This window comes from Stegodyphus dumicola, chromosome X1, assembly GCF_044657685.1.
Source record: "Stegodyphus dumicola isolate Sdum_Otavi_A_Nest chromosome X1, ASM4465768v1".
Taxonomy (NCBI): Eukaryota; Metazoa; Arthropoda; class Arachnida; order Araneae; family Eresidae; genus Stegodyphus; species Stegodyphus dumicola.
Window position 1 is genome coordinate 180,605,482 of NC_140780.1, and position 13,474 is coordinate 180,618,955.

A 13,474-nucleotide genomic window follows, 5' to 3' on the forward strand; every position below is an offset into this window, starting at 1 on the left:
TTACAAACAAACAGAGGAACAGAGTAGGGGAAGTTATTTGCAATAAATTTGTTTCTGTTTACTTAGATATTATTGTTGCTCCAAATAACCCGGAAATTTTCCATTTTGAAAAGCCTGTTGAACTTTTGAATGCCTAATTCTTCCTAAATTCAAATAACAATATAAGCAAGTGCAAATTATTTTATTTAATAACATATAATAATAATAATAATTATCATTACAATTTGTCCAGCGTGTTATTTTTAACCTAAATTATGTTGTAACAATTTAGTTGCTATATTAAGAGTTTTTTTTTTTTTTTTTTTATTTGAAGAAATTCGAATGAAAACACTCTCAGAGATATTCACCCGTCCCTTCCTTCTTTTTTTTTAGTCTTCTCAGTTTTTTCCAATCGCTCCCGGATTTTACAGTTTTTGAGATCTAGATATTGCAGGAATTTTCCTTTGGTTTTAAATTATATTTATGTAATGATTTCCATTCTTTTTTACGTTTTATGATTATAATTAACGTATCTTTGCTTTTGTTCTGTCCAGCATCTGAAGGGATACTTAATCAAATAAATTAAGAAACAGAATAAATATATAAAACAAATTGTCTCCTTTCCTATTTTTATGCATAAATCGAAGACCAACAGTGTCTGGAATTTTGATTTATTGCAACACTCTATGCAGATCGACATACTTCATCTCCAGCTACTTTTGACAAAGCTATTATTTAAATTAGATTAATTTAAAAAAGTCAGAAAAGTCCAATTTTATAGGGAAATATTGATATTACCGATTGAGCGGGCTTTATTTTTCTGCTACAGAAATACAACAGAAAACACAACAACAACAACAACAACAACAACAAAAAAACAAAAAAAAAAAAAAAAAAAAAATGTTTTTCATTTAATACCTACCTGCTGTATTAGATAAGATTATGGTGCGGTGCTCAGGGATGAGTCAATATATTTTAAATCTGATTTAATGCATTATTGGCGTAAGGCAAAATTACGAGGGGTTTATAATTGCATAATTTCTTTGCACGTCCCACCAGCAGCCGACTTTAGTCGCTAAAAACTGATAGTTTGGCCAGGGTTCGAATACCAGCGAACGGGCTATCTGCGTAGGAGTTTTCGAGGTTTCCCTATGGTATAACGTGGATATGAGCCAGTTTTCCTTGAAACGTTCTCCACGAAGACATCCCTTCCCATAGGCAGATACGGCATCACCAGTCCTCGAGTGGGTAAGACGACTGAAAGCTGGCTGTTTGATCCCAGGTGAACTGCTGTTTTCCCTCTAAAGTAATGTGAATGCGATCCAGTTTTTTTTAGAAAGCTCTCCACGAAAGCCTCCCTCCCGTCATGCAGAAAGCCGTTGCGTTCTTTACCCATATTCGATTAATCTAACCTAATCTTTGCATATCTTGCTTAATTCGTAAAGGTGTTATTATGTGGCACTATTTTAAACTTGCAGCAAATAAAAATCCAACTTGAACTTTTATTTGTAACACTTGAAATGTTAAAATAAAAGAAAAGTTTGATGTTAATCTTATTCGCACGTCTGAAGTTACCATCAGAGAATTTATAAAATTAAGTAAAACAAATTAAACCGTTGACTGTATGACGCTGCAGTTAAAATGGTAATAATAATAACTGCATCAATTTCAGCTTGCTGACTAATAGCCGCAAGTGCACTCTTTAGATTTGCATTTCTAAATGTTGCCATGGAGATTGTTACGAAAACTGTTGCACTATTAATTTAATTATAACGACACTAACGTTAAAGAAACATGCGTATGTCTTGAATCACATTCGTAAAATTTTGGACCCAACTCTCAGTATGCAACACGTTGAAAAAGGCAAGTTGCATGTTTTAATAAACGCTTTTGAAGAAAGGTATAAATATTTATATACTTTTACACAGATTTCCGTATTATTGTCTAAATACGGTGTTAGATTAGACTATTTTAACAAATAAGCTAGGCTTATCTGACTCAAAATGGTCTTTCTAGAGTTTTTCTAGGGTATCATTTGTATTTAATCTATACGGAAACATAACGCAAAATCGCATTCTCAAAAATTATTTCTGAACGAAGAATGGAACTCATACAGAACTACTATTCAAAAAATTTTATTCACTTAGCCACTAGCTCTGAATCCTTGGAAAGCCTAGACATTTATTTTCAAAAATAACATTAAACTTGAATCCTTTCAACAGCTTCAAAACACTTTTATTATCCTTTTTTTGAAAAAGTACTAAATAATAAAGAACTTGTTTAGATAGTCACACGAATATTTCAAAATATATTGGGGAAAAAATTTAACATTTGTTTGCTCGAAAGTATTTTTTCGGCAGAAATGTAGTAAAAAAAAAAAAAAAAAAAAAAAAAAAAAAAAAAAAAAAAAAACTACCAATGCATAAAAGAATTCCTGAATTTAATTTCTTTTCATATATCAAACATTTTATTTATTCATTCAAAAATTCACACAACACGACTTCTACTTATTTAGCAACAAAATTCTACTTATTTAAATTTTGAAAATGTATGCTCTCCACCAACTCAAATGAATTCGGTTGCGGCAGTAAATATCTGTCACATAGTGGTAACAATGAAACTCAAATGTATTTTTGTTTCCATCTGCCAGTCATTATATCAGGCATAAATGTTAACTAAACACATTCTTCACCGCGATTATTTACTTCTTTACCAAACTGCAATAAATTTTAATATGAAGAAGAATAAGAACTGAGAATAGAAGTTTATACTTATCGAGAACAGTTTACTACATTCTTAAGAGCTCAAAATGATATTATTTACTTAACCCTAACAAAATAATATTCATGCAGTATGATCATATAAATTCAAGTGATGTCCACCCTAGCCGAGTGGTTGAGACCGCTGAATACTCGTAGTTCTATTAAGATTTAAACCTAAGCGAATGGGCTGATTGTATCCCTAGTTTTCTCCTTGTATAACGTGAATATGAGCCATTTTTCCTTAGAAAGTCTTTAACGAAGACATCCCTCCCTTTAGGCAGATAGTTCTTGAGGGCTTTGTCGTATTCAGATAGCCTAATTTAAATTAATAATATAAATAAATAAAATAACCTAATCTAATCATGCCCTGAGTGGCATGACCGGCTTTATCCGTCAGGAGATTTTTTTTTTTTTTTTTGTCACTTAGTATATTATTAGTTTATAATTTAAAATACTTTTCTTTTTTATTTTCTTCAATCCCGTTAATATCATTTTAATGAATGGAAGTTTATGAAAAGAGAGACTAAAATAAGTAATTCTGTGAAATTAGCTAATAAATGCTGTTCAAATACAGCTCTTCATGAGCCTAAGCGAATGTGCCAAAACACCGTGCTAGTCAGAGGGTTAAGTGAACAACCAGTGCTTAGCGTTCGTGGAAAAGGCTTCCGATTGCTGGTAGTTTGCCCAGGGTGGATTCCTATTGAGCAGAGGTTTTACTCATATATGTAACCTGAATACGAATAGTTTCCTTCAGAAAATCCTTCATGAAGGCATCTCACCCCTTGAGCAGATGTCTGTGTAATTTTATGTAATGTTTCTTGATGTTTCCATGCATGTCAGTCCTATAATGCCTATCCGATATAACGGTACTTTTAACGAAAAAATATGAAATGCATCCCACAAAATTCTGCGGAATTATGCTTTTAAAAACGAAGTATATGCAACTTAAACTCGGTAAGTGAATAAGTACCTATTTCTTGAGATAAAACTAATTCAAGATTCGAGTATGTAGATCAAATTGAGATAATTCATAATCATCAAATTGTAAGGCTATCTTTCTTTTATCGTTCAAATTCAGCTAACAGATTGAAGTTTGTCGTTCTAAAAATATTAGTCACTTCACTCGAATGGTCTATTATTTTTTAGGTAACGGTAAAAAATGTATGCTCACATGCCTTTTATTTAGCTAATCTTTCGTAAACCTAAACTCATTAAATAAAATATTTCATCTCGTAAAATCTAAATTGAAATCTGCCCCTCTTTACAAAAATATGTTTTCAAATCAGATATAATAATTATTTTTCACTTAGAGATTATCGTAATGTTTGCACTGCTTTTTAAAACATTTCTAAAATAGAATTATAAATTTTTTTAACATATATTTTTGGAAAATATTATCAGACGCTCTTAGTTTACTTTTTAGCTCTCGCATAAGATTTTTATATCACTATTAAAAACTAAACTAGTTTATTACTGCAAAGCTGAAAAAGAACTATCTGCCTAAAAAAAGCGATGCTTTCTTGGAAAAATTTCTAAAGGAAATGGATCTCATTTATGCTTCACATACACAAAAACCATGAAAGCAACACACAAAAAGCTCGCTCAGTCAACACCGTCTCGAAGAATAAGCACGAGCGGCTGACTGGCCAGTGACGTCACGATAAGAAGACCGACGAGAAACCGAGGAAAGTGTCTCCCACAAGCTCAAACCAATACTCCAACGATGATTCTGTAATTTGCGCCTTTTTACTCTGCTCTCGCTTTCTAAATTCGAATTCTGCCTTGCATTCCAAGACTAATTTTATATAACATTTCCAAAACCTTGTGGGATTAACGCACTCCATAAAAGGCTAAAAATACAACCCCAGAAATATAACAACAGGTTTGCCAATCTCTATGCCTTACCTAAATTTCATAAGTCTCCAATAAAATTCAGGTTCATAGCTAATAGTACCAAAAGTTATCTCAAAGAAATAGATTATCTCTTTGCACAAAAACTTCGTGTGATACGTGACCTAATTAATAACTATGATTTTGAGGATCTGCATTGCAACTGGATGATCTCTAGTAACGAACTAGTTCTTAAAACTGTGAATTCACTTAAAATAGACCATATCCAATGCTACGACTTTGAAAACCTCTATACTTCTCTACCACTTGAAGAAATTTTTACAAGTTTACTAGCTCTTCCAGATTTATTTCCGCAGTTTTCTACCATTCTCAGCAACGAAAAATGGCAACTATTCCTCTCCAGCGTGCTCTTCAATAATTTTATTCAATTTAACAATAGCATCTTTAAACAAGTACAGGGAATCCCAATGGGCGGTAATTTTTCAAGCTCTGTCTGTGAATTATTCCTTTTTACAAAAGAATTGACCTATGTCCGTTCACTCAGTACAGAAGAACGTATATTTTACCAACACATCTATAGATATATTGATGATGTCATTGCATTTAATAACTACAACAAAATAGAAGTAGCTAATATCTACCCTACATGCTTAAAACTAAATAAAACAAATACAGAACAGCATAATGTAGTCTACCTTGATTTACATATTATTGATTACAATTTTATTAAAGTTTATGACAAAAGAAGAGAATTTAATTTTTCCACATTAAAATTAACTAACTGGAATTCAAATATTTCCAAAAGAGTCATACTTAACACAATTTATTCACAGCTACTCAGAATAAAAAGAATCTGCAATACTGCAAAACACTTACAAGAAGAAATACTATACTTCGTAACTATTTTGAAAAGTAACCTAATTCCTCATAAAATAATTAAAAATACCCTAAAAAAAGCTGGCATTAGCCTTACCTATTTTTAGATTTTCTGAATTAGATAATGATATTTTATGCCTAAAGCCCGGTGGATGGCTGATTCAGAGAATTTAATGTAAAAATGTACAGATAATTCTTGTTTATACATTATCTTTCCTCCAAAATTTTGGCACTTTACTTTTAATACTATTGTTTAAATAGTTTTAAATTTCTATAATGGCCAATTTTACTGCTTTTATTAACAAATCGGGCCTTTTCGTTTTTCATAGTAGCTTGATCGCCCGCTAGCTTGAAGAATTACGACTTTTTTTAACAAATGGCTGTTTTTTCCTTTTACTCTTGCTTTTGTGGCCAAGTTTAGTAGTTTTAGCTGAATTAGCCATTTTCACTTTCAGTAACAATTTTTTCTTTCAACTACATGACAGACGCCATTTTGAAATCATTTTCACGTTTTTCCGAGCTTTCCGACCCCCTTCGAAAATTAGAGACGAGTTGCAGCTAACGGACAGTCTTTTCGTATTGGCTGATGCCCACAGAACATCGCTCCCCCCTACTTACGTCACACGACTGAAGTACACAGAAGGGAATTACAACTACTTTTCAACTTAGTTTTAAGAGGGAGAGCTCTGCATCGCCACAAATCAGTTTTTTCTGTTTCTTTTGTTACAACTTTTTTCTTGGTCTTAGCAAGACCTACTTTGTTAGTTTTCATCTTAATTTTCTTTTAATTTAATTACAGATTTCTAAAATATATAAATCTTTAAGCTTGCAGGCCCAGCCCGTATGTTTTTGTATATTTAGGACTAATAGCAGACCGCTATTTATTTTTATTTTTATTTTTATTTTAGTCTTGATTTTAGATGTAATTGGAATAGTTTTTACATATTTTAACACCTTAATGTGTCATTTTGTGCGGACGCGTCGGGAAATTGGAACAGAGAATTGAGACTAATAAATTTTCCAAGACACTTTGTCTAAATTAAAAAAATTGTGTAGCGAAAAAGTTTCAATTGTCTGTTTCGGCGAAACGCGTAATAGGGTTAGCTTGATTCGACGTTCAAACCAGAAATTTCCCTTGAAAAGCCAGTTTGGAAGTCGAGTTCGGCTAATTTACCATTTTCCGCTTACTTTTTTATCTGATTTTGTTTTTTTAATGTTTTACTTGTTACATGGTTTGATTTTCATATGTATTAATTTTTCAAATGGCACATCCATAAGTATTTTACTGTATTTTTTGCCTTTACTAGTTTCCAACGCTGAGTATTTTACTGCTTTTTTTTTTTTTTTTTTTTTCCTTTCTCGTGTAGTATATTTCTCCCCCTTCAATGACATTGTTTCTTAAAACGTGTTGAACTTTTTGGAGCCACAGCTCCTGGTAACTTTTAGGCGAGCTTACTACAATTTCTAATTTACTTATTTTGCAGCATATTGCGCAAAATGTTATCTAGAGCAAATTGGTCATACAGTATTGTAATAACTACCTTGCTTGTTATATATATATGTGTGTGTGTGTGTGTGTGCGTGTATGTGTAATTTAAATAATAATAATTGATAAATACGCCAAAAAATTAACGAAACAAATAAATAGTAAGTGAGATAATTACCAATATTAAAGCCTGATTCTGAGAGAAACTAGAATGAAAGAACAGTAAATACTTTAACACGATTTCATTTCCTTTATGACGTACATTTTTCATTCATATCTTTAGAGAAAATGAATTTGAGTTTTATCTCCAAACTATAAAATCACGCAACTGGACAATCTAGATGGTGTAACTATCTAGGAGGTGTTGGCTCAGTCCCCAGGAATAGAACATATGTGTTGTTTAGATTTTTAAGGTTCTTGAGAATAATACGCAGTAGTGTTAAACGTGGTTCCTTACCAAAGGAGTAAGTACACTTCCTGAAAGTTGAAAACATAAGATTTAATGGCTGCTTTCCTTGAGTTTAGCAAAACGAATGAACATATCATATCAGACTATGACACGTTAGTAAAAACATGATGAATAACAGGTGAATATACTTGACTAGTACAACAAAAGTTGAGTCTACTTGTCAATTCATTCAGTCAGGCACGTACTTAGCGGCTTAGTAAATTATCCGAGATACTGTGCTAGATTACTGTTACAATCTAGTTTTCCATAGCTATATTCTATTGCAGGTTTGCATGCCTTGAAATCACCACACCACGCTCGAATGGTTCACGGCTGTTGGTCACGTCGATAAGGAACATCGGGGCTCGGATTCTACCGCGAGATTATATATTTCATCTTTTTCTGCTCAGCGCAGCCGCAAAAGAGGAATGGAAATTTCCCAACAGTGAGAAAAACTACTAGTGTTTCACAACTTTGCCACTGATGAGATTATAATTAGAAAGGGTGGTTAGTCAACTGATTGTGGCAAAATAAGCAGTAAATTAACTGCCTAAGAAGAGGTATTCCTTCGTGAAAACTTTCTAAAGGAATCCGGCTGGTATTCATATTACACATGTGGAAATATCACTCGAAATATATTTTTAAGGGTGCTTATTTCCCTGCAGTTTCTATTCCAAGCGATTAAAGTAACGAAAGAATCTATTAAAGTTCTGATTCAATAATTTTACACTATGAGCGATAATGTGGAAAATTTTAGGTTCCACCATATACGCTAATGCAATATAAGCACCTTCTGTCCCAAAATTTCAGCGCATATTTCCTGGTGCAAGCATTACATAGGTAATTCCATTGGATAACTCGCAGTTACTCTCCTAGGGATAGCCACTTGATAACCTTTGAAGAAGAAAACATGCGTAAAAGAAAAGACAAACAATAACTGTGATTAAATGCTTTTTACAAAAATTTATGCAACAATTTTTACAGTTAAATGCTTTACACAGCAATTAATTTACGTAACTAAATAAATTCATTATGCAGATACAACTGCTTAGAAAATATAAGTGAATTGTAAACAGTATTTTTTCTCTTATTTGTAATACAAGTTATTATTTTTCTTCGCGTTTCTGTAACTGCTCTTGGATTAACCGTGATTTTGAGTTAACCATTAACATCGTCGAGGCAATACCCCGATTAACTGGGAGTCGACAGTCATTTTTAATGCATTATGTGTAAGAGATTTAACTGTTTACTTCGTAACAAAAGCCTCCACCAGCGGCCTAACGGTAATATCTCTGAACGCTGGTAGTCCGACCCGAGTTCGCATTTCGTCAAAAGGGCTGGCAGCCTGGGAGTTTTCATGGCTTTCCTCATGCGTAAAGTGGATACGACCCAGTTTCTTTTAAAACGTTCTCCACGAAGGCATTCCTTCCCATATGCAGATAACCCCCAAAATGTTTTGTACTAGTTGCTTAGCCATCATAAAAGCACATACATGAGACGAATTTTTCGTAGGAAAAGAAAAATAAAAGTACTTATGCGGAAGATTGTACGGATGTATTCTTTCTTTGTATCCCTTCCTAAAAATCAAGGTGTGAACATTACACGAGAATATACATATCGTGACTACACAGCCTACATGCACAGAAATACAGCACAGGTATAAAAAAAAAAAAAAAAAGAATCATATTGCTGCTAAGCCTATAACCGTCCGGTACAATCTTTGCGGGTTCTAAATTCTACTGTGCAGTGTCTCCCTAAATTCTAAAAAATTTGCCAGCCTCAAATTCTGCTGCGCAGTGCCTCCCTTAAATTTTAAAAATTCTGCCATCCGTAAATTTTGCAGCTTGATGCTTATCTAAATTCTAAAACTTTTGTGCTCGTAAGTTTTGCCATCCCAGTGTGGCCGCAACAGTTGAACGGGCTCTGGCACCGGCCCTCTTTATATCAAATATTGTTACTGGGACATATTTAAGCGTGATGCATCAAATTAAACTATCTAAGTTTCTTGTTACACATTCCAGATACTCTATAGGAAATTTTTTAACCATGTCACAAGTATCTAGTTTAAAGAAGCAAACCACAAAGGTATCTTAACTGGCCGAAACTGCCGGCTTTTTATTCGCGAATTTTTGTTTTAGTCCAAAGGGGCTTTGTCCCTGAAGGACTATTGTTTTCGTTTCGCGATTTGGCATTGAATCATTATAAACGATTATTTATTAAATATCAAGTTCGTCGCACTTAAACCATAAAATTCAGTTCAACAGCAATATCGCAAAATAGTTTAAAATGAGCATATCTTTAGAATTTCCGATTCAGAGACTCACGCGCTGGAGATAAAATGTTTTTTCTGTACAACGTTGCCATGGCTCACTTTGAAATCCTTGAGTTTGTTACGATACATCGCGAAATTTAACGATAATAATCGTTTCACTTTCCAAACTGTTGCCACCAAATGTTAGAGTCGTCCTGCATTATATTTGAAGAAATTAAATAATAAAAATTCTGCATAAATGTATGTATATTTCTCGCATTGTGATAAAACAACGGTGCATAGAACCAACGAATTTTGAATGACGTAATCCTCCTAGGAATATGGGCATATGGAAGACCAACTTTGAAATTTGAAATTTGTTTTATTATCGATTTCATATTTTGTAAAACTTTAACGAATTTTTGATTAACAAACTCAAGGATTTCAAAGCGAGCCATGGCAACGTTGTACAGAAAAAACATTTTATATCCAGCGCGTGAGTCTCTGAATCGGAAATTCTAAAGATATGCTCATTTTAAACTATTTTGCGATATTGCTGTTGAACTGAATTTTATGGTTTAAGTGCGACGAACGTGATATTTAATAAATAAATGTAACACACAAAATGCTAAAAAAAGTCCCTTTGGACGTAATTTAAAATCTAAAACCTTTCAGTTTTTCTTTCTTTCTTTTTTTTTTTTTTTTTTTTTGGTGTGTGTGTGTGTGTGTGTGTGTGTGGAGAATGGTATGCTAAAAGATATTGCTTTCGTGCTACCATTACCATCCGATCTTAAACCAAAAACCTGCATTATATATACTGTCGTGTTAATCAGACGTGATATGCTTTAGCGTGTGTGGATTGGAAATGTTCTATAGACTGGAAATTTAACGCGTGATAAAAGGATCTCCACTCAGCATCTACAAGATATTTATAAATAAATGGTGCGGTTTTAAAAATTAATAATAAATTTATGTATTACTTTATACGGGCAAACCTTGCAGCATAAGTAGAGGCGACTGTCCAAGTTTTTTAATGCATTAATCGCAATCCTTCAGTATGTGCACCCTTGGTCACACGACACACATCTACACAGTAATCAAATTCTTCCCATACTCGGTGTAACATGTCCGCCGTGATGGTCTGCAGTGTATGCTCTATCCGACCCCAAACTTCCTCAAGGAACATGGGCAATTGGAGGTCTATAAAGTCGATATTTAACAAACCCCCAAATAAAGAAATCGCATGGAGTTAATTCCGGAGAACGGGGTGGCCAGAGAAAAAGGTTGCTGTCTGCTGTTGCAGGACGTCCAACCCAGCGTTCGTGAAGAACATGATTAAGAAGCTCTCATATATTCCTGTGAAAATGGGACGGAGCACCGTCCAGTTGTAAAATATAATCATCATTACATTTTGCAACCGCTAGGTTCAGCTAGGAAAACACCCAGGTTTCCAACATGGCTAGAAATAAGCAATCACAATTTCTTGTTCGAAGAAAAATAGGCCATGCACTTTCTCGTAGGACACCGTACAGAAAACAAGCACGAAATTCACACTGCTTTCAAACCACAGATCTGGACGCCTCAAAACGGAGCACAAAGAGAGTCTTTTCCTGTTGCGGCGCCATCTTGAAAACTGACGCTGCGGCTGCGCAGTAAGAATGATAAGCAAACAGCAGGTAGCACATGAGAAAGCTGGACAGTTGCCAATGATTGCGGTGTAGGGTTTGCACGGGGAAGATAATACATCGATTTATTATTAACTTTTAAAACTCCACCATTCATTTATAAACAGCCTGTATAATATGTGACCAGAAATCTTTGTAACATATATAATACGATGTTTCTTTTTGACATTCCCTGCATGTCAGCAGGAACACAGGAATGCTATGTGTACCAGCAAGCTCATGAAATGTCCTATATGTTGATGCTTTTAGGTGCTCTGATATCTAACACAAAAACCGAATTTTCAGCCTGAATATACCGATTTGTTGCAACGAAGACATTACAGCTTTCGAAACGAAGAATCATCAAACCCTTTCTTGGTTTCTTTGGTCGAATACACAAAACACGCAATATACAATTCTGAGATAGTCTCTTACTAACAGTGCGGGGCTACCAGTGGCTGAAAGAGTGACTGTCAAATACTTTAAATTCATCCCGAATGCGATTTGCAGCGAGTAGATTAGCTGCATAGGATTTTCGTGGTTTTAATACGAGTGACGTGAATATGAGACATCTCGAATTCGACGTAAATACAAGTTCATTAAGAAATCCTCCACGAAGACATCGCAGATAGTCCTTCTTTGCTTTGCCATAGTCAATAAACCATCCAAATAATCAACAGTGCACATAGTTAGAACAAATTTTAGTATCAATGAGAAAGGCTTAAAATTAATACGTCTCTTTCCTTATTTATAATTATCTAAGACAACTGCTTTGAAAATGTTACATTAATTAAACAGGGAGTTCTTAATAGAATACATATTATATGTGTATGTACTTTCTACAGTGCTAGCGCAAAAACGCTATGTGATATGAAAATATTACACTATAACATAAATGTAATATTCCAATACAGTCTTTTACAATTCAGAATACTATATGTTAATAACAGCAATATATTCTTAACTTGTATTGAGAAGCTCACAGTTCAACAAGTCGATCATTATTAGGCCGTTCTTACGAATTTAGAAATATAATTAATAGACAATTAATTTGTTTATTATAGCAAACCAGAAAGATAAAATATCAGCCGAAAGCTTTCTGCTTTTTTAAGGCCGAATTAATTTTAATAAATATAATAATTATTAATAAATGCAACATCTCTACTTCAGTTCATTTTTATTTTAGGTTTTTTTTTTTTTTTATAAGCATTTCAGTAAACAGACAATGAACAACCTTTAATACAATGTAACATCCTAAAGTGAACTTCAAAGAGCAACAAAATCTAGTCTTAACTTGGATCGATTGCTAATAAAACAGCTGTATCCCGTCAGATTGTTTTATAAATTCCTAAGAGCCTTTGAATAAAACCCTTAGCTAAAACTAAATTTTGCACATTTTAAAAGTTTTGGAAATTAATAACTGTGTAATACTACCCAGCACTTACAGTTCACTGAAACATGAATTTTGTATATTAGTATAGATTTTTAGAAAACTGTCACTGTGGTACCATATAGAAAGTAGGCCACACATTATATAACTGATGCAACTTTTAGTGTTAAAAATATACTGACTATATAATAAACAGTATGACATAAAAAAAGCAAAGCAAACTAAAAGAGAGACAAAATTTTTGAATTACCTGAAATCTGAGCTTCATGTCGAAAACAAAAGTCATCATCTAAACAAGCGAGCGCGAACTCTCCTCCTCCGTGCACCGCCACTCAGCTGTCTGCGAAAAGTAACGGGTTTTCAGCTTTTCATCTATTCTAACCCACGTGATACCGTAACACCACGCCCTCTGTTGACGTCATGCCGGAAGAAGAGCGGCCAGTAGTAAAACCAGCATAATAGCGCACAAATATGAGCTCTTCTCCACGTGGTTTTTGGAGTAGATTTATTGACATCTAAGGATCAAGGTCCTTTAGTTCGCTTTGTTTGTGATTCCACTGCGCCGATGTTGTAACGGTTTCTGTTTCGTTATTTCTTAACTTTTCGATTTATCGAAACAAACACAAAATAGTTTATCCAAACAGGTACAAAGCAAAATCCGAGAAATTATGAGAAAATTTTTATGTACATTGCAACAGAAATTTGGAAATATTTTTGAATAAACTGTATAAGTTTTGTAAGTATATATATAATATATATATATATAT

The 13,474-nt window shown here is 33.6% G+C and overlaps 1 protein-coding gene across 1 annotated transcript in view; it reads right to left on the reverse strand.

Annotated features, from left to right (window-relative positions):
* Window positions 1-13,036, reverse strand: part of LOC118197180 (uncharacterized) — a 219,857-nt gene extending 206,821 nt beyond the window's left edge. The window contains exon 1 of the mRNA XM_085807493.1: window positions 12,958-13,036. The gene's annotated coding sequence lies outside the window, so the exon portion shown is untranslated. The remainder of the gene's footprint in view (window positions 1-12,957) is intronic.
* Window positions 13,037-13,474: the final 438 nt, after the last annotated feature.